The sequence below is a fragment of the Sapajus apella genome, unplaced genomic scaffold (genome assembly GCF_009761245.1).
Source record: "Sapajus apella isolate SASKATOON/1434 unplaced genomic scaffold, GSC_monkey_1.0 scaffold40, whole genome shotgun sequence".
Taxonomy (NCBI): domain Eukaryota; kingdom Metazoa; phylum Chordata; class Mammalia; order Primates; family Cebidae; genus Sapajus; species Sapajus apella.
The window spans coordinates 14,541,651-14,564,533 of record NW_022436980.1 but is presented as its reverse complement, the minus strand read 5'-3'; the positions used below and the strand labels follow the sequence as shown (position 1 = coordinate 14,564,533).

The 22,883-nt window shown below is 34.6% G+C and overlaps 1 long non-coding RNA gene across 1 annotated transcript; it reads right to left on the bottom strand.

Moving 5' to 3' along the window:
* Window positions 1-5,322: 5,322 nt before the first annotated feature.
* LOC116565348 lies at window positions 5,323-22,875 on the bottom strand. Its single transcript, XR_004275400.1, has 3 exons — window positions 22,865-22,875; window positions 11,515-11,519; window positions 5,323-5,542 (listed from the first exon to the last, which is right to left on the bottom strand). It is a non-coding gene; the product is annotated as an uncharacterized LOC116565348 (long non-coding RNA).
* Between the last annotated feature and the right edge of the window lie 8 nt (window positions 22,876-22,883).

Here is a 22,883-nt window from a genome sequence, read left to right as displayed (position 1 = left end):
GGAACAGAAAACCAAATATCATGTTATCACTTATAAGTGGGAACTAAACGTTAGGTACATATGGACATAAAGATGAGAACAGAAAGCACTGAGGACTATTGAGGGATGGGAGAGGGTAAGGGCTAAAAAACTGCCTATTGGGTGCTATGCTCGCTACCTGAATGATGGGATAATTTGTATAACAAACCTACATATGTACTCCCTGAATCTAAAATAAAAGTTGAAATTGTTAGAAATTTAACAAAATAATAAATGAATAAAATGTTTTCTGAACGTGATTTGCCAAGTTCACAAAGTGAAATCTGCATCTGTGTTTATGAGAGATAATTTGTTTGTAGATTTTATTTTCTTTTTATGGTAATGCCCATAAAATAAGTTGGCATGTATCTACTTTTTATGTAATAGAAAAATTTTAGTAGGGTTTATATTGTTATTTCTTCTTTAAATGTTTGACAGCATTATGAACAAAGACACCTAGTCCTAGAGCTTTCTGCGACTCACAGTTTTGTATTCAGCCGAATATTCTAGGAGCAGCCCCTCTGAAAATCACCAGAGTTCTCTTTATATGTCATTCTCCTTTCTCAAGAACGCTTCTCTAAAATCCTGCCCGCAAAGTTCCAGCTGTCTGTGCTTCTCTGATTCATAGAAAGAACTCTCAGTTCCATTCAAAGAATCACCAGGTTCTTCCTGAGTTCCTCTTCCTTGTTCTGTGGCTTTGAACTTTTCTCTACTCAGCAGGATCGTCAATCACAGGGCTTGTATGTTTGTTTCCTGTTTGTTTCCTATCTCTCATGGATCACTGTTTCTTCTTGCCTGACATCAAAATCATGACTGTTGTTGCATATATGTTGTCTGGTTTTTAGTTGTTTTAAAAATGACAGTTTTTTGGTCCATGTTTCTTTATCATGTCTGGAAATAGAAATATTATAAAATATGCTAAGTTAAAAAAGCAGCATCCAAACTATGTATATTGTATATGTATACAATATACATACATCTACATGGAGAAAAGAGCTTAAAAGATCAGCACCGAAATGTTTGTGACATTTGTTTTCAAGTATCGTTTGCATATTTTCCCCTTTTTACTATTTTCTAACATTTTTTATGGAGACCACATATCGATTCCCTAAGAAAAATAAACCATCAATGTTACAGTAACAGAAAAATAGAATTAAATTAGGGACCTAGAAATGAATACAATCTCAAATATGGAATTTTCAGTGAAAGATAATGTAGGACAATTATTTTTCCCATTTATTCATATTTTTATGAATGGAAGCCTGAGATTGTATCTAATATTTTATAGCAACAATACATCATTACTGACTTATTTGGAGTTTACAGTCAACAAAAACTCCCATATCTTTTCAAAGGAATTGCTTTCCAGCCTCCCCCACCTTTTTATTTTTGCTCTCATTCCTTTTTATTATTTGAGAAAAGTTTAAGCATCTTCTATACAAGTACCACATTACAATTATTTGATGATAAAATCCAGTTAAAATGAAACAACATAGGCATGCACATAGTGTAAAGAGCCAAATAATTACAAAATTAATTAACCTTGTTCTGTGTACATCTCTATATCCACAACTACTTTCATACATTTTAGCTGATTCTTTAGATATTACCTCCATATTGAAACACTCACACAACTATATTGACTTTTGATTTTATAGTTTTAGCAATTACTTACTGTAGGAGGAAGAATTCCTACATGGCACTCATGATTCCTGCCCCCAAGCATCTGTACCTTTGTGTGATCCCTTTCCTTTTGAGTTGGGAGGGATGTGGAACTTGCTTCTAACCAACAGAATTTGGCAAGGTTTATGGAGCATCACTCCTGTGCGCTTGTTACATTAGATGGCCAAAGTGACGGGATTTTGCAGACGCAATTAAAGCTCTTCTTGAGTTGTCTTTGTTATCTAAAAGGAAGATTGTCCTAGGTGGGCCTGGCCTTATCAGAAAAGATTTTGAAAAGAAAGTGTAGAAGCAAGTGACTGGAGCACTTCTATCTCTCCGTGTGCGTGCGTGCGTGCGTGCGTGTGTGTGTGTGTGTTATGTGCATGCATGCTGCATTAAAAAAATAAAGCTGTCTTGAATTCTGCAGCTGCAACAACATAATAAATTCTGTCAACAACTTAAGAGATCTTAGAAGTGGATCCTTCCATTCTCATTCTTCAGATGAGAATACAGCACAGTCAATATCTTGATCGCAGCTTTGTGATACTCTAAGCAGAGGTCCCAGCTTAGTTTCTGACTTCTGGCAGAAACTAAACTATAATAAATGGGTGTTATGGTATTTTTCTTGAGACATTTGGTAAGTTATGCGAAAGTAGCCGATGTGTGGTAATTTCATACACAGAAACAGAAAACTACTTCCTGTTAGGAAATAGCTATCTTTCACCCTTCATTACCTCTTCCACCACTCTGCTCCCACCACCACATAGAAACACCCTTAATCTTTCTATCCTTTGAAGACAGCTGTATGTTAATTTGGGAGTAGGTCAGTAGGAGTGTTTCTATAATATTGATTATGAAATATAATTAAGCCACGGAACACAATATGTTCTTTAATACTTGCCATGTTTCTGCTTCTTTAGTTTTTAATGTAGTAGTCACTAATTCAGGCTGAAACTCTCCTCCAATTTGTTTAAATATTCTCTCAAAATACTTACATATATTAGGTTTTCAATAGTTTCTTCTGTTTGAAGAACTATCTGCTAAATCCTGTGACTGCTTTAACCTGGACTAAGTGACTTTTGTCTGCCTGGTGCGATCTGTGCATCACTTCACCTCATTTCCTGAAAGAAATGTCTTCCTTTTTTCTTTGCTTATGCCCTAGTTTTGATATAGCAGATCTGCCACTAACTTCCTGAGAAAAAATATCTGGAAAGTTTTTTTGTTTATCTTTTTAAAAAAGCTTATGTATCAGTAAATATTTCATCTATACTTAACTGATGATTTAGCTGAGATTAGAATTCTAAGCTGAAAATCATTTTCTCCTCAAAATTTTGAAGCAATCATAGCAATATCTTCTCACTTCCAGTATTACCATTGTGATGTTAACTTTATTCAAATTGTCGCATTCTTATATAAATTCCATTTTGGTTCTCAGTGTAAAAGCTTTTTAAATCTTCTCTTTGTCATTGGTGTTCATTCATTGTATGGTAACTTGGTGTATGCTTTCATTCAGAGCACATGCTAAACAGTTCTGGGAAATTTTCCTGATGTCTTCTTTTGATAATTTTCTCTTTGATTCTGTCTGCTTTGAAACTCTTATTTGGATGTTAAGATGTGATGAATTAATTTTTTAAAACCTTTTCTATCCTGTTTTGTTTTTTTTTTTTTTTCTTGTACTCTTATCCTTCTCTCTGGCAACTTTTTTTCACCATTATTTTCCAACCTTGGCCTTTTATTCATTTACCAAATGCTTAATTCCTAGAATCTCTTTCTGTGTTCTCTGAATTATTCCTTTTTTTTTTTATAGCATCTTGTTCTTGTGTTGTGGTCTTCATTACTTTGAATATATGTATTTTTTAAATTTATGTTCATAGGTTGATTTTGCTGAAGTTCCAGAATTCTAACCACTCATCCCAAAAAGACTGGCATCATTCTTTCCCTTTGGGATTAGAACTGTACCATATATCACATTAGGGGCATTCTCCTAAAATGATGATAACCAGCAAATCAAACTGCTTTTAGAAGAGACTATAGCTTGATCTTTTATTTCATGACTTCCTCACAAGATAGATGACCTGGTACAACTGTTTTCAAGGTAGCAAAAACTGTTCTTCCGAGGGTAACTTACTTATTTTTTCCTCATAATCCAACCCCTCCCAAGTTAGTGAGTCTGTTTCCAGATATAACCCTCTTCATTGGACCACATTGCTGGCAGTACCAGCATGGAATTTACCTGAATCTGGCCTTGTTAAGACTAATGAAAAAGCTGCACTTCTGTAGAACAGCTAGACTTTCCTTTAAAAGCAGACTAATTCTTTTCAGCCTTCTTTTTTGGAAATGAAAATGCTTGTTTGTTGACTTAAAATCTTAATAACTACAAAGAATTCTATAATTAAAATAGCAGTGAACTCAGAGAGGGGCAGGTAACTTTTCTTTTTTAAAACTTTTATTTTAGGTTCAGTGGTACATGTGTCGGTTTGTTATAGATAAATTCACATCATAGGGGTTTGTTGAACAGGTTATTTCATCACCCAGGTACTAAGTCTAGTACCCAATAGTTATTTTTTTCCAATTATCTCCCTCCTCCCATCTTCATCCTTAAGTAGGCCCCAATTTCTGTTGTTTCCATCTTCGTGTCCATGAGTTCTCATCATTTAGTTTCCATTTATAAGTGAGAACATGTGGTATTTGGCATTCTGTTCCTGCATTAGTTTATAAAGGATAATGGCCTCTAGCTCCATTCATGTTCCTGAAAAAGACATGATCTTATTTTTTATGGCTGCATAGTATTCCATGGTATAAATGTACCATATTTTCTTTATGCAGTCTAGCATTGATGGTTGATTCTTATGCAGTCTACCATTTAGGCTGATTCCATGTCTTTGCTATTGAAAATAGTGTTGCAATTAACATGTGTGTGCATTTGTCTTTATGATAGAATGATTTATATTCCTGTGTGGATATATCCAGTAATTGGATTGTTCTTTGAAGAATCACCACACTGCTTTTCACAATGGTTGAACTAATTTACACTCCCACCAATAGTGTATAAGCATTCCTTTTTGTCCACAACCTTGCCAGCATTTATTATTTTTTGACTTTTTAATAATAGTGAATCAGTTGTGAGATAATATCTTTTTGTGGCTTTGATCACATTTCTCTAATGATCAGTAATAATGAGTTTGTTTTCATATGCTTATTATTGGTCTCATATATGTCTTCTTTTGAAAAGTGTCTGTTCATGCCATTAGCCCACTTTTTAATGGGTTTGTTTTCTTTTTGTAAATTTGTTTAACTTTCTTATAGATGCTGGATGTTAGACCTTTGTCAGATGCATACTTTGCAAAAATTTTCTCCCATTCTTTAGGGTGTTTATTAATAGTTTCTTTTGCTATGCAGAAGCTCTTAAGTTTAATTAGAAACCATTTATCGAGTTTTATTTGTGTTGGGATTGGCTTTTGTGTCTTCATCATGAAATCTGCCTGTTCTTATGTTCAGAATGGTGTTGCCTAGGTTGTCTTTCATGATTTTTACAGTTTGGGGTTTAACTTGTCTTTAATCCATCTTCAGTTGATTTTTGCATATGGTGTAAGAAAGGCGTCTCATTTCAGTCTTCTGCATATGGCTAGCCACGTTATCTCAGCACCATTTATTGAATCAGGAGTCCTTTCCCCATTGCTTGATTTTGTCCACTTTGTTAAAGATCAGATGGTTGTAGGCATGTGGCCTTGTTTCTGGGCCCTCTATTCTGTTCCATTGGTCTATGTTTGTTTTTGTACCAGGACCATGCTCTTTTGGTTATTGTAGCCTTGTAGCATATTTTAAAGTCAGTAGTATAATGCTTCCAGGTTTGCTGTTTTTGCTTACATCTCTTTTCAGGCTCTTTTGTTGATTCTACATGACTTTTAAGATTGTTTTTACTAGTTCTGTGAAGAACGTCATTGGTAGTTTGATAGGAATAGCATTGAATCTGTCAACTGCTTTGAGCAGTATGACCATTTTAATGATATTGATTCTTCCTATCCATGAGCATGGAATATTTTTCCATTTTTTTTGTGTCATCTCTGATTTTTTTGAGCAGCAATTTATAGTTCTCCTGGTAGAGATCCTTCACCTCCCTGGTTAGCTGTATTCCAAGATATTTTAATATTTTCATGCCAATTGTGAATGGGATTGCATTCCTGGTTTGGCTCTTGGCTGGAATTTTGTTGGTGTATAGGAATGCTAGTGATTTTTGTATATTGATTTTGTATCCTGAAACTTTGCTGAATTTGCTTATCAGTTGAAGGAATTTTTAATATATTTCTTCTTTCATTCTCTGAGAAGAGGCTTGTTAAAGCAGAATGCTTTGAAGTACCATCCGTTTGCATTTCCTTTGCTCGTTTATTCTAGTTAGTTGAGTTAGATTGCCTACTTAAAAGAAACACACACACACACACACACACACACACACACACACACACACTCTCACATATCCAGTACTTGGATATCTGTTGTGAAGACAGAATAGAAAGTGAAATGAATATATATGTATATAATATATACATAGTACATATATACATATATATATATATATATAAATTAAGGAGGTTTGAGATTTGGAATGGAGTGCTGAGATGTTGAAACAAATTAATCCATGTTTAAGATTAGATAGTAAAGATCACAAAGATAAGCTACATGAACCACAGGGTTCATGTAGTTAAGAAAAATTGTATTAGTTCAACCATTGTGGAAGACAGTGTGGCGATTCCTCAAGGACCTGGAAATAGAAATTCCATTTGACCCAGCAATCCCATTACTGGGTATATATCCAAAGGATTGTAAATCATTCTATTATAAGGACACTTGCACACGAACGTTCATTGCAGCACTGTTTACAATAGCAAAGACTTGGAACCAACCCAAATGCCCATTGATGATAGACTGGACAGGGAAAATGTGGCACATATACACCATGGAATATTATGCAGCCATCAAAAACAATGAGTTTGTGTCCTTTGTAGGGACATGGATGAGCCTGGAAACCATCATTCGCAGCAAACTGACACAAGTAGAAAATAAAACACCACATGTTCTCACTCATAGGCAGGTGTTGAACAATGAGAACACATAGACACAGGGAGGGGAGCGTCACACACTGGGATCCTTGGCGGGGGGAACTAGGGAAGGGATTGGGGAGTGAGGAGTTGGGGAGGAATAACATGGGAGAAATGCCAGATATAGGTGATGGGAGGAGGGCAGCAAACCACACTGCCTTGTGTGTCCCTATGCAACAATCTTACATGTTCTTCACATGTACCCCAAAACCTAAAGTGAAATTAAAAAAAAAAAGATCAGGTAAGAAACATAAACAGCACAAATAAATTAGCCACATCAAACTGAAAAAAAAAGAAAAGCTGTGATTGAATTTATGTTAGTATAGTGGGAGAGGAATGGAACTGGTAGAAAGGGGATTCAGATTTTTTTGTTTCAGAATCTTAAATCATCTTCGTGAAAGCTTTTTTCTGATCCAGGCTTGGCCTGAGGTGTTGCCAATACCTTAGTCTCTAACCTGATGAGTTAGTTTATTACTCCAGGATTCACAAATATGAAGTAAGGCTGTTATCAGTATAGGGTTAAGTGTAATAATAAAAAAAAGAAATAACAGCAAAGTAGAAAACCCTACTCAAGTATAATAGTAAATTTTAAGCATCTTATACGTTATCTTTCTTTTATTATACTTATTTTTCTTCTAATTTTATCCAGTTAACATGAAAGGTATCAGAACATGCCACCCCATAATACATTACTTTGGCATGTTGATTATTTTGAGCTGAAGGCAACTGAGAAACAGTAGATACAAAACAGCTCTCTGAGCTTTCCACTTCTGCCTAAAGGCACAGCATAAAATTACTCATGAGAACAGTGTCAGGTACCAGGAGGGAAACAATCTACTCACCTTAAACCTTATTTAGTAGGTTTGATATGAACAAACCTACTAAAACAACTCGTATGATTTGTTAGCTTTCCTCAGATATTTGCTAGTCACTTTCCTACAATTACCACCTCTAATCCAAACTCATTCTCACTTCGTCCTCTCACATATCCACAGATTGTCATTCTCTGTTAGAAGCTTGTATAAGCTTTAAGGCCTACCTGCTTCTTTGGCTCTTCATTTCTTATATAGGCTTCTGTATATATGTAAAAATACTAACATCAAATAAAATTTGTATGCTTTTCTCTGTTAATCTCTTTTTTTTTTAGTTTAATTATCAGACCCAACCGTGGGATCTAAGCAGGTACAAGAAAAGTTTTTCCTCCCCTGCAAATACAAGAATGTGGTATTTTGCTAATGAGTTAAGCCATCCATGTTCTCAGTAAAGAGAGGTCTAGTCATTACAAAATTAACTATTATTATTGCTTTCATCAAATTTCCTATTGCCATGGCATGAGTTCTCAGTATAGTGATAAAACCCCATTTCTAAATATACATGGTAACAATGGATAACAAGAGTGCTAACATAAATATGACTACTGTTCCTACTATTATTATATCCGGCTAACACTTATTGAGTGGTTTTTGTGTGCTATTTATTATTCTGAGTATTTTACAAATTATCTCGTTTAATCTTCTCAATAAGCCTCTCAGTTATCCATTAGGTGCACCATATTGCAGAAAAAAGACTGAAGCTAATAGATGTAGTTTAACTTCATTGAGTAAATGGTAGAGCTGAGATTTTGACTCAGTTTTGATTATGCTATTTCTACTTCTATACCAGGAGGTATGAGATCTTTCTAGCTTTCATTCCAGATTCATGCTATCTCTCAAGCTGAAGGAGTTCTATGGGAAGTGAAATTTTTGACAGGCCTGAGATTGAGAGCTTAAGTATAGAAGGGTTTCATGCTATAGGACTAAGTTCTGGGAGAAGTTTCTGATTGACAGGGGAAACAAGATTAGGGATCACTTCTAAGTGAGACAGGAATGGGGTATCGGTTTGCCCGTGTGCATACATTGTCGTAAATAAATAGGCAGCAGCGCTAATGTATGCAGCAGGGGAAAGGCATTAGCAAACTAATGAAATGAAGTTCGGTGTTTATTCTATTGTGAAGAACAATCATTTGTTATCTACTCTCATGGATCAAAGTCACCCATTTCTGTGTGCTCCATTTTCTTACCACCCCAGATCCCATTTTCTCTCATATGAACTATACCTCATTGTCTGCATTAAAATTCCAGTGAATGTCTCTGTCCTAAAATTTCTCTTCCAAGCTATTCTTCACACTGTCACCAGAATTATTTTTCTATGACTCAGATTTGAAACTAGTCTCCTGCTTGGAAACTATCAAAGTTAGTTAATAGACTAAACCTAATCTTTTAGAAGGGTACCCAGCTTCCTTTAGAGAACTCCTGATTCTCTTTTTCTTCTAATTACAAATGCTTGACTTTCTCCAACACCATACCTATATTTTCAGGGCTCAGAGGGGCAACTGCAATAATTATAAACTCTTAGATTCCAGTGGCTTATCTACAGACCTAGGAACCCTCTTCATATAGAGATTTACTTAGCTGGCTTTGGATCTGTTCATTTCATGAGTTCTGACCACGAATTTAGATTTCAGCAACACTGAGAATGGCCTCAATAACAGAATGATGAGGGTTTTTTTTTTTAATGGGCAGATACAAAGTAATGATGAGCGTAATTATAGATTACGCTTTTAGATTGAAGAAGAGAAATATTCAATAAGTTAATTTTAAACTAAAAAGATTAAGAAAATAATTTAAAGAATTAAAACATAGGAATCATGCTGGCTCAGAAAATACAGGAGAAATTAGGTTTTTTACACACAGTAAATACTCTAAAGTATTAATACTTTAGCATTACAGTACTTTCAAAATAGAAGGAATAGAAAAAAATTGTTAAAACAGATAGAGAGACAGAGAGAGAGAGAGAGAGACACCCACTGGTATAGCTAGAGAAAGAAATACATTGAAGAGACTGCTCACTATGTTAGAAAATAGCTAGCAGGAAAGTTATGAAAGGGAAAAGGAGATGCACCCAAGTCAGTCTACTGAGTCTTTCTCCCTTCATATATACCCCCCCATCCTCTGTATCTCTTTCTTTTTAGTATCTTAATTTTTTACTTTATTTATAATTTTATTCTTATAAAAAGGTTGAAAATGTAGGACAAACAATTTTCATCAGATTTCTTAAGTAATACTAAAAGAGTAATGGTAATGTGGTATCTGACCACATTAACTTTCTGTATCTCTGAACCGTTTGGGAGAAAGTTGCTGAAATGATGCTTTTTACAGAAATTTTGGCATGTATTTTTTTTTAAACAAAGGCCTTCTTTTCCATGCCACAGTACAATTATAAAAAGCTGGTATCAATAAAATTATTATGATCTAATCTAAATATCTCATTCAGATTTCACCCATTGTCCCACTCATGATCTGTATAGTAAAAGACATAGAAATGTTTCTTTTTGATCCAGCATCATCAGATTTTCTTTACCAAATCTGCCTCTCATATTACATTTTTGAAAAGGACAGATCAATTATCCTAGAGAACATCCGCATTCCCTTTTAAACCCATCCTAACAGCTTTTGCCTCCAACAATCCACCTCAGCAGCTTCTCTAAGGGTCCCTATTAACTACCATATTGCTGTATTCTATGGTCTGTTTCCAATCTTACATAGCCCAATTAAAACATTACACGAAGCAGATCACTCACTCACCCTGAAACTTTCTTCTCTTGGCTTCCATAACATTGCACATTTTCCTAGATTTCCTTCTCCCTTGTTGATCATTTCTTCTGGACCTTTCTTCCTGGTTTCCTTCCTCATCGCTGAACTATTTACCTTGGAATGCTCCTGACTCAATCCTCAGAATACCTCCTTCCTTGGCTTTGAATACCATCTATGTTTTACAACATCCAACTAATTATTTTACTTGGACCTCTCATCTGAACCCCAGAATTGTATGTCTTAACTGCTTACTTAACATCCTTATTTTGCTGTCCAGTTGGTATTTTAGACTTAACATATTAAAATACAAATCTGTGATGGTCTCTATCTCAGTCATAAACCTGCTTTTTCTTTAGCCTTTCCAATCTCAGTAAATGAAACTTTATTTTTCCAAATATTGACCAAAAATTTGAGTCATTTTTCCAATTAATCCAACAAAGAACTGAGTCATAAATTAACTTTTCCTTTCTTCTCATGCTCCATGGGAAAACTTTGAGAATATCTTATTTGTCTGACCATCAAAACATAACCAGAATCTCATTACCGCTGTCACCTTCATTCCAATGACAATCATTTCTCCTCCTGATCAGTGTAATAGCTTCTGAACTGGTCTCCCTGATTCTACATTGTCCTTTATAATCTATTTTGGATAAGGCAGAAGAGCACTCCTTTTAAAGTGCAAACTAAACCATTTTACTTATGCTCAAATCCCTCTTCCCTTCTCTTTGAGAGGAAAATCATCCCTTCTCTTTGAGAAGAAAAGTCAAAGAACTTAGAAGTGATCTATTAAACTTACTATGATCTCAACCCACTCCCCTGCCAACATTTCACCTCTGTCCTCACCTCCAATGAATAAAGCATAGTCCCTGTGGTCAGGAGTTCTATAAGTCACTGCAAGCAATTATAACAGTAGATATAATCAAGGCTGGTATATAACCAGGGCTTTTTGCATAAGATATATTTCCATATACACAAACATGAATATACAACATATTTAATAAATTGACAAGATATATATATATATATATGTATATGTCTTGTCTCTTGCCCATCTCTATAAATTTATTAAATGCTTTTCTATCCTTCAGTTTCTTCAGTCCAAAAACCTTAGCTATATTCTTGACTCCTTTCTTTATGTTTTATCTGAATGCATAGTTACATATGGAGTCTTGTAGGAGTTTATTTTAAAATCTGCCAGAACATATCTACTTCTCATCCCTCCACTGATACCACCATGGGAAGCCACCATCATCTGTTGACTGGCTTTTTACATGAGAGATGAGGCCTGGGTGCTGTGGCTCACACCTATAAGCCCAGCACTTTGGGAGGGTCACCTGAGCTCAGAAGTTCAACACCAGCCTGGGCAACATGGCAAAGGCTCATCTCTACTAAGAATACAAAACATAGCCAGGTGTGGTGGCACACACCTATAGTCCCAACTATTTGCGGGGCTGAGGCACGAGAATCACTTGAGCCGGGGAGGCAGAGGTTGCAGTGAGCCGAGATCATGCCCCTGTACTCCAGCCTGAGCTACAGAGCAAGACTCTGTCTAAAACAAAAATTGGAGATCTGACCATTTTAAAAACAAAGCTAATCATTTTACTGTCTTCTCATAATTTTCCATTTGCTTCTAGTGACAGAAAAATTAAAAGTTACCAAGGTCTAGAAGTCCCAAATGATAGAGACCGGAGACAGCCAAATGTCACCTGGGTTATTGTGAACAGGGAACTTGCCTAAGCATGCCCATGGTGAAAAATTCCATATCTAACACATGCACAGTAAGGGAAATAAGTCAATGTGGAGTGGCTCATCCTAAGGGCCCACCCGTGTACTGGGAGAATGAGGTGGAGCCATAGGAGATTCCCACCTTATGCAGTGGGGGAGGAGCCTGGCCTCTTCAGCTCTTGTGTGTTGGCTTGGTATTGAACCTGTGAGGTGGAAACCTGTTGGCAGGACCCCCTTTTCTTTTTTTTTGCTGATATTCTGGTCTCCTCACCTTTCAATGTGTTTGCTTGCCTAATTTTTCCTGATCGTGAGATAAGAATCTAGATTTTAGCTGAACTAAGGAGCGAAAAATCCTGCATCACAACTGGATGTGCTCTCTCACCCTACCGTTGGCTGCCTACTTGTGCTGTTCCTGGAGCACACTAAGCTCCTGCACCACTCTCCAACAAAAACAAACAACAGAGGGCTTCCCAATTCCTATATCCTCCACTTACTCGAATCTGTCTTACTCTGCTTTTATTTTTTGCCCTAACTAGCTCTATCTATCTATCTATCTATCCATCTATGTATCTAGTCTGTAGTCTTGTATCTAGCAACTATTTATTGCCTGTCTTCTCCTATAAGAAATGTAAACTTTGTGAACATCGGAAATTTGTTTGTTCATTTTCTTTAACTTGTATATCCCCAGCAGCTAGGAAAGTGTCAGGAACATACCAGAGATTCATTAAATAACTAAAGTAAAAAATTATTTTATGAAAATATTTTCTCATTTAACAAGAAGATTAAACACTATTTTCAAACTGAATTTTAAAGTTCATGTATTCATCTATCTTTTGGACACGTCATTTACACAGGAAAGCTGCTATTCTTGGACATTAGAATTTCCCCTCTTCTCCTCAAATTTTTTATATTACAACAATAGGATAGAAAGATAAATAGCCAAACTTTGTTGCATGTCCATGCTATTTCCTGAGCACAAATCGTCATAGTCATGAAATTATTGAATCAACGCCTATGAACATTTTAAACTTTTGCTAGTCCTTGAGAAGTTGACCTCAAAAACTGCATTTCTATCAGCAAGTTTGCATGTGATACTTGTAACATACCTTCACTAACATTGTGTAATATCATTTAAAAATAGACAATTTTTACTTTTCTCATTAAAAATAAATATCAGTAATACTATAATAATTACATTCTGTTTTTTAATCATTTGTCTAGATGTTTTTGTGAATGGCTATTCCTATCATTTACATGTTTTTAAAACAGAGTACACGATTTTTCTCATTAACTTGTCAAAGCTCTTTATATTTTGGGAACAATAACCATTTAATCATATATACATGTATTTTCACAATTAATTGCATAGTTTTAAATTTTGTAATTCGATGTAATAATTTCCTTTTATTTTTATGTAGTCAAATATTTCCTCTGTGGTTTTTTGCCTTAGTCTCATATATGGAAAATTCTTTTCTTACCCAATAATATATAAACTTTGATATATTTTTATGAATTCTTTTTCTCTCTCAATATACTATTTTAATGCCTGAATACTATTTAATCATGTTAGTGTTCTGTGGTGTTGTATCATTTGTAAAGGCAACAACTTAAAAAGTAAGACAGTCTGGACATGGTGGCTCATGCCTTAACCTAAGTGCTTTGGAAAGTCATAGTGAAAGAATTGTCCGAGCCCAGGAGTTTGAGGTTACAGTGAGCTATGATGGCTCCACTTCATTCCAGCCTGGGTGATAGAATGAGAACCTGTCTCTAAATAAATACATTTTTAAAAAGTAAGACAAAAGTCACCTAAAATAAAATTTATTACTGATTACTGTTTATTTGAATGAATACCAGATGAGTTCGATGGTTAAATAGATAATATAATTTATAATATATAAATATATAATAATGCCCATAAAGCTGCATTCATTGATAAGAAGATCCCACCTCATGACTTAGAGGAAGATTACCAAATGAGAGAAAATTATTTCCCAAATTACATTTTCTCTGGGACATAAATTTATATAGATAAAAGAGTGTCTCAGTTTGTGCTGCTACAATAGGATACCATAGATTGGGTGGCTTATTTATTAAACAGAAGACATTTATTTCTTACAGTTCTGGTGGCTGAGAAGTCTAAGGTCATGGTACTGGCTGATTTTTTTCCTAGTGAGGGCTCTTCCTGGTTTTCTCCTGGTGGTGGGGAGTGGCATGGGGCAAAAGTGCAGAAAGAAAGAGGAAGAGAGAGAGAGGAAGCAAGCAAGCATTCTTTTGTTTCTTTGTGTAAGAATGCCAGTCCCACCATGAAGCCTCCAACCTCATGACCTAATTACTTCCTAAGGTGTCATCTTGATATACCATCATCCTGGGGATTAGGGTTTCAAAGTATGACTTTTGGCGGGGACATAGATGTTCAGTCCATAGTATAAGGCTATGAGTTGAGCTGCATGAACATCACTACTTAAATTATTTCTCTTTCTGTCTTCCTTTCTATTTTAAGCCATGGCTTAAAATAGAATTTAACTTAGTGAAGAAACTAAGTGTACTGACAATGGTACTAGAAAGTAAGATGATTTATCTTCACATTGTATTCAAGTTTTTTCAGTTTTTCACTATGATGTATATTATTATGATTCACACATTTATACACATTTCTTTATTTCCTTACAATCTCTGAAAGTGGGTCAAAGTTTATAAACATTCTCTAGGCCCTTGAATAGTATGTTGACTAACACCTTTCCAGAAAGATTGTAACAGTTTACATTACTATGTGATGGTTGACATTGTTTGTTTTAGGACATGTAGGATTTTGATTATTAAAGATGGAAGGAGAAAAATTCCCTGCTTAGTAAGCAGCAGAAGTCAAAACATTGGAATATGATAATGCAAGAATATTCAGCTAAAGGCAATCAACGTGCTACATGGAAAGGTGTTTAGCTGGTGATTGCATCTGGATAAGTACACAAACATTGATGGCTATTTTGTTGTCAGAATTTCCCATGTCTAGATTGGTGACATAAAGCAATCATGGAACTTCTCATATTATATCATAAAATCACAGAGACAAATTCATAGATTGTAAATTCTTTGTAGGTAGGACCTGTCATATTAATAGCTATCTCCACATGTTAGGTTCCTGAAACATAGTGGGCAAGCAAAAACATTGAATGAATGAATTAATTGAATTTGCATAAAGATAGTAGAAATATTAAGTCTTGACTCTGTCTTTTAAAGTCAAATTCCTATGACGTTAATTACCCATATAATTAACTTGCTAATTAATGACAAAGTCAATATCTTTGACATTAAAAATGTTTTGAATTATTTTTATATCATTATTCAACTTTTAAGTAATTATGTTTTATCTCCACATCTTAATTCTAAATATTTTGAAATCAACGATACCTGATTTTGCTCAACATCATTGATTTTGATTACCAAATTGACTAATAAATAACTGAAATATGTCCCTAAAATGTAGAAAAAAATACGCAAATGGAAGGCAAGCAATCACCTAAAAAGGTTACATGAAATTATCACCTGTTTGTATTTTTTTTTAAACCTAAATTTAAATCTACACAAATGAAAGGCTGCAGAACCCAGATAAGCTCTGGCTACAGTTGACTCTATGACTTTAGGCTTTTTACTTTGTCTTGATTGCTACATCTGAAAAAAAGAGAATAATAATGCTAAATTTTATGGCTATTGCAAATATTAAATAAAATATATATGTTATATAGCATCTAGTTACCTGAAATTTATTAGGAGATACATATTAAAACCAATAAAATGAGAAACAAGTAAAGATAGAAACTCTCAGCTATCTATCCCCACCCTCATCTTTGGAATCCTCAGGACTCCTAGGATCCCAAGGATTTATTCCGACTTATAGATCCTGAGGCCATGAGAATATTCTCTTTAGGACAACTTAGACCAGTAAAGCTATAATGCCTAATTGCCTATAATTTTAAAAAAATTTTTTCTGTAAATTTTGTGTATTTCATGGTGGCAAAGATCTGGTACATGTATGTGCATATGTATGTGTGACCTGCATAATATCAGGGGACAACAAGTAACACCAAAAAAAAATTCTAGGTAACCTTGAGCATAAATATAACCCTGTATTTTAAGTTCCTCTATTCTTTCAATTGAATGTACCAATAGTTCATAATCACGTAAAGCATTTCATTTAATTATAGTGGTTGCATATACCTTAGTAAAATGAGGTAAGTGAAAAATGTGCAGGCTTGAATTCTCAAGAGAGATAATAGGTAGGTTATTTTTTTAAGAAAAATGAATATAGATTTTTTTTTTTACAGTGGAGAAGTGAACAGTGGGTGAATAAAGTGGATAAAAAGGTGTGTTCTATGCCTTTTTAATTGCTTCTAATCAAATCTTTAAATAAATATCTACAGAAATAGGTATTGATTCTTGCTTGCTGGTTAAGGTCAAAGACATTCATCAAAGAGACAGAAGGCTAATTTTTATTGTTATATAAACACAGAGAATTAGGAGTTAGAAGTCTTACTTCTAGTTCTTGGTGTTTGCCTATTTATTTTGGATGAAGAAAGTAAAAAAAAAAGAAGTCCTTTCATATAAAATATTAAACTTTGCACATGGAAAACAATTTTCTCATTATGAAGAACTTTTATACATAAACACACAACATGCATACACATACAAACCTACCTGCAGCCATAATTATATGTGGACAAATATGTGGGATGTTTATGTACATGTGTTTACTACTAGAAAAATATGGAAAAGAATGACTGGAATATTTCTTAGCTGCCTCTCTGGATCAGACATTGCTCTATCATTCTCTTCTATTTGAGTACGATTTTTTGTTTGTTTTAATTATTTTGTTTACATTGCTGGGGTTCTGGTTAGAATAAATTAGAATAGTTTTAAAACTCTTGCTTTACATCTTTTCTCAATAAGCCCACCCTGTGTGTTTCTTCCAAGTTATCACTGTCCCGGAGGCTGAGATATTTTGTGTACCTGCCTGTTTCCCTGGCCAGTGCCAAGTCAAGGCTGTGACAGAGGTGAAAAAACCAAACGAAATCAAAAAAATAGGGATAAACTGCAGAGTGCTAGCTGCAAAATTATATGCCTGCTGATCCCAGAAATTAGTCCAAGAATTAGCAATCATTCTAAAAGAGACACACTAAATACCCCGAAAGGATACTTTTGCATTAAGCCATTCGTCTTAGAAAGATGTCACACGAGGCCGGGCACGGTGGCTCAAGCCTGTAATCCCAGCACTTTGGGAGGCCGAGGCGGGTGGATCACGAGGTCAAGAGATCAAGACCATCCTGGTCAACATGGTGAAACCCCGTCTCTACTAAAAATACAAAAAATTAGCTGGGCATGGTGGTGCGTGCCTGTAGTCCCAGCTACTCAGGAGGCTGAGGCAGGAGAATTGCCTGAACCCAGGAGGCGGAGGTTGCGGTGAGCCGAGATCGCGCCATTGCACTCCAGCCTGGGTAACATGAGTGAAACTCCGTCTCTTCTAGAACACTGTAAAAAAAGGAAAGAAAGAAAGAAAGATGTCACACGCTCTTTGAAGACTTCCTCATTAAATAAGCAGCATGAAAGGTACAGGTCACAACAGGGAATCACTTAACAAGAAGATTTCACACTAAGAAAGGTGTTTAAATTCACAGCACTTGCACTCTGTTCATGCTGCACTTAAATCTCAATTTTCCAATCATATCACCATTTCTATTTATTACTTATTTAAGCTACTTAGAATAGTGAAGACCCTTTTCTTTTAGGATTTAAGGAATCTGCATCCATCTCATAACTCTTTGATAATGTGTGCCCTTCTCTACCCCCTGACCCTTTGGATCCTTCAGTAATGTACTTTGCAATTATTATCACATTATGGTCCTACATAAAAATATCATAGAAATACAAATACAGAGAGGATGTCCTTTCATCTTCATATCTTTCATGTTGCTGTGATAATATGATTCTTAGATTACTCTTATGAGAAAATCTTTTCCTATGGTATAATCATGACCTTGACTAGACCTCTCCCAAATACATGAGGGAAGGAAAAATTGGCAAAGGTAAACATACTTTTTTTAATATAAAAAGAGTATTCTTTATTCTGTCATAAAAGTATTATATATTTAGTATAGGAAAAGAAAAACACATAAAGCGAACCACTGATTTTAATGCATCTTCTAGTATTTTTGATGCATCAAATTGAGTAATTTTCAAAATTATATTGTTATTTTTCAACAACTTTATATCAAAATACTTTTCCTGTAATGATGGACTCTTTATAAGCAATTTGTGTCACTGACATTGGATGGACATACTACTTGTGTTAAACATTTAAATTATTTTCAATGTTCACTTCTGATAAATATTGTCGGCTATGAGCATTTTAAAGGTTCATAATATACCTGTTGTTTATTCTGCCCAGAATTATGTTTACCTTTTTTAGGAAGTTGTCTGCCTGCTCTAATTACTGGAATCAAATAGACAAATTGAAAGAGCACCTTTTAATCCTCCTCACTCTTCTGTTCATAGTGATGGTTTTCGCTTGGAAACCTATACCAAGGAGGCCACAGTCTCCTCTGGCCATAGTTGACTGGCCTAGGATGGAGGGCACGCTGGTAAAGCCGGGCTATTGAGTACTCTTCTTTAGGAATTTTAAAGTATATCAAAAAGAGCAATTCAGCTCCTCTCTGTTAGAGGAAATGTGAGGCCCTTAGGTAGCTGCCAGTAAGGCTACCCACTTCATGGAAGAATGTGCTCAGCAGAAAAGGAAGACAAACAGCAATGAGACGAAGTTTCTGCTTGCAGCATATCAGTTTTGGTTCTTGTTTTCAATGCAGCCCGGCCACAGTTATGTGCGTCTTCTAAGGAATGCTGCTTTTAGCCTAAGTTTGCTTAAATAGAATTTTTGTTTCTTGCAACCAAAAAAGTGCTGATGAATGCAATATATAGAGCTTCTAACTTATGCAGGAAGTAAAAAGCTTTTATTTTAAATGTCTCCATCAGCAGTGATATTGTCATTAAAATTTTATTTGGTATTTTCAACTTTTGATTATTTCCATGTGTGGTTGAACATTTTTTGGTGTTATTTGGTGTATAACTCTACCGTGATTTGTATTCTTTAGCATTATAAAGTACCCTTATTAGTATTTTTCACATAACACCTTTTTGCCTAAATTCAACCTTGTTGGAAATTCAGATCTTAACTTCTTCTTTTTTGTTGATAAAATTGTGTCTCTCTTTTGTATGTGGACATTGAGTCAGTTTATTTGGAATTTCTTGCATAATATATAAAGTTGGATTTTACTTTGAGATTAAATTCGAAAGTATTTATTTTAATTAACAGCTTAGTTTATCTACTTTATCGATATGGTAGACATGTTGGAAGTTCTATTATTTTATGAATTGTCTTTTCATGTCTATGAAAATCTTTTGTGGTTGGTTTGCTTGGCTTCACATACAAGTTCATGCATAGGTGCGCATGCCTACTATACATTCACGGTGTATTTCTAATAAAGAAGATGATTTGAGTTTTTGTTACGGCGCTTTTTTTTTAAAGAATACCTTTAATCTCCTCTTTCTTGGGACTGTATCTATGAATTTCCTTCTGCGAGCAATAACAGCATTAGCATATTTCTTTCTTTTCTCACTCTTTCCTCCACCTCCTCTTTCAGTCAGTGCATTATTTTTCTTAATGTTTGCTTATCTTTGTGTACATAAACATACTTCTATATCAGCTAATTTATTTTTATTTCTAAAAAATAGGTCTGATCAATCCTCCCACTCTTAAAATTGAGAAAATCAGCAATTTAGTTTACTTCCATTCCCCATACGTTTTCCCTGCCACATTCTGTTACACGATTTTTATTAGTTGTACTACCAGAGCATATAGCATTGCTTATTATGTTACAGGCTTTAGTTTCTACATTATTTCAAATGTTAGTCCCAAGATAAATATGGACAATAATCACCACCAGTTATTTTATTATGATTTATTCAGTTTTCTCTTGGTTGGCTGATATTTGTCTTCTAGTAGGATAGTAAAGAGGGCTTATGAGAAAAATATACTGGAATTCTGCATGTTCAAAAATACTTATGTGTTGCCTATATAAATATAATGATAGATAGGCCGAATATAAAATTCTTAGGTCATTCTTTCCTTGAAAATTTTGTAGGTTTCATTCCACTACATTTCTATGAGTTGAAGGTTTCTGTAGAGAAATCAGAAGCAAGACTATTTTTTTTTTCCTGTTGTAAGGAATTTGATTTGGGGTCTGGCTGGTACTCAAATACTTTATTGATCTTTCAAGTATTGCAATTTTCTTGTGATATGTCTTGTGTTGCTTAAGCTTCTTTAATTTGGGGTAAATTTTCTAGAGGTATAAACATTTGCCATTTATTTATCTCAGTTTACTTCTTTAGTAAACTAAAATCTAAAATCAACTAAAATTTCACATGAAAATGTAGGTTTTTCATATATTGACTCTTTTTTTTGCTTGTTTTCTATTTTGTTACCTTTATACATCTTTTTAGACTTTTCAATTACCTCTTCTCATTTTTACCTCCATTTCTCACATTAATTTTTCCCCAACCTTGTCTTTTCTCCTTGTACTGCTTCTTTTTTTCCTGTTTCAAATGTGGTTTTAATTTCTTCACTTCATCCCACCCCTCAAGTTCCACCTATTGAAACTCAAGTTAAAAATATTAAAACTAGATTGAATAGTACCCAAAGTTCTGTAAGTATATAATCCCAAATTCCATAGTTTGCCTTCTATATTTTTATTTAGTTCTTGCTTCATATAGGATAATATATAGCTAGCCATTTGACCATGATTTTCATGTACTGTGAATAAGATTTCTGGTATTCAAATTATTTCACTTTTTCTTTATTCCTTTCCTCCTTTACTGCTATTTGAATTTTTTTTTCTAGATTGCATGCTGATTCCTTTAATTTACTTACATATTACTCATAATTGAAGGATTGAGTAGTTTCTATTTCTAGTTATAGGAGATTCAGATTGGGTGAAGAATGAAAAACATAATTATAAGAAATTTTAGGTATTGTCCTCTTGAGAGCCATAATACTCTGGGTCCTTAGTGGCAAAGATAACTGGATGAGTATTGGATCACCACACTTTAGAATTTTGTATGGATAAGATAACTTCCTCCTAAGGAAGAGTGGCTACGCATTTAATTTTCAAAGACCTGCATTCAATGCAAGGAGCAAGCAAGCTTAAAAATGTCAGTTTCACTATGACCTAAGTTTAAACTTTATGAATTTAAGGAAACATGAAGAATAATGTTTCTATGGCTTTGAGTGATCTCATGGCCATTGCACAGTGACAATGCTTATGCAATTCTTGTATAAGTGAGCTCACCTCAAAATAATCTCCTGACCCCAAGCTGCTGCTGGTTAGAGAGATTCTGCATTTTAATATTACCCATAACAGCAGAAGTGGAAATTAAATGTTGATTGGTCAAGTTGTAATTTCAAGTGGGGCAATAAAATCTTATATTTACATTTCAGTTTACATTTTATAAAGTAATATCTCATGCTCATTTCACTTTACTTTCAAATTCTCCTGGGAAGTAGGCATTATTATTCATGTTTTATAGTTATATAAGTCTGCACTCATTGACATTATGTCCTCATGCTTCACCCTAAATGAGTGTAAAAGCTCAAATCCGAATTCCAGACTTCTTATATTTTCCTTGACAGCACAGATGATTAAAAGTACGGAAAGAATGGCGCAAGAGAATATCAGAGAGTAATAAGGTGAGAGTAATGTTTTAAAATCACCTTTTACTATAATCAATTTATTTTTTTAATGTTAACTCTGTGAAATTATAAAATTACAGCTTTTAATGCTGGAAGTAACTTTTTGACATTTTATTTATTTATTTATATGTTTTTAAGATGAAGTCTCCTCTGTCACCCAGGCTGGAGTGCAGTGGTGCAGTCTTGGCTCACTGCAACCTCCACATCCTGGTTCAAGCAAAATCTCCCGCCTCAGCCTCACAAGTAGCTGGGATTACAGGTGCCTGCCACCATACCTGGCAAATTTTTGCATTTTTAAGTGGAGACGGGGTTTCGTCATGTTGACCAGGCTGGTCTCAAGCTCCTGACCTCAGGTGATTTGCCAGCCTTGGCCTCCCAAAGTGCTGGGATTATAGACATGAGCCACTGCTCCCAGCCTAAGACATTTTAAATGGCATTTTAAAGTCAAGCCCCATTTCTTCAGAAAAATAAGGACAATTATCAGAAATTAAGACACCCGATAAAACTAAGGCTCAAAGGAGTTAAATGACCTGGCCACAAGTAAGTAAGTAAATTGAGACTAGAACCTTGGTTATTTTATTTCAGAATGAATCGAGATAAAATAGTTGTATCTTTTGACCAAACCACAAAGATATATTAAAACAGCTGTTAGGTTATCTTTGGTTACTTTAGGTTTGGGAAGGACTTGGAAAAAAGAGGTGAGATTTTGTAACAATAACCACAAATCAGTCTATTGGTGTTTAAATCCAGTTTTCTCTTAAGATGAAGAGAGATAAAACAAAAAAAATTAACAACAAAAAATCCCTTTAAAAAATTCTCTAAGATTAAATAGAAATAAATCCGAAGCATATCAACAAATATTTCCCTATAATAGCTGAAAATACTAGTAAGAGAAGAAATATTAGCACAGAGTAGAAATATTAGAAAAATTAGAATGCAACAATTGTCTTGGATCTCTAA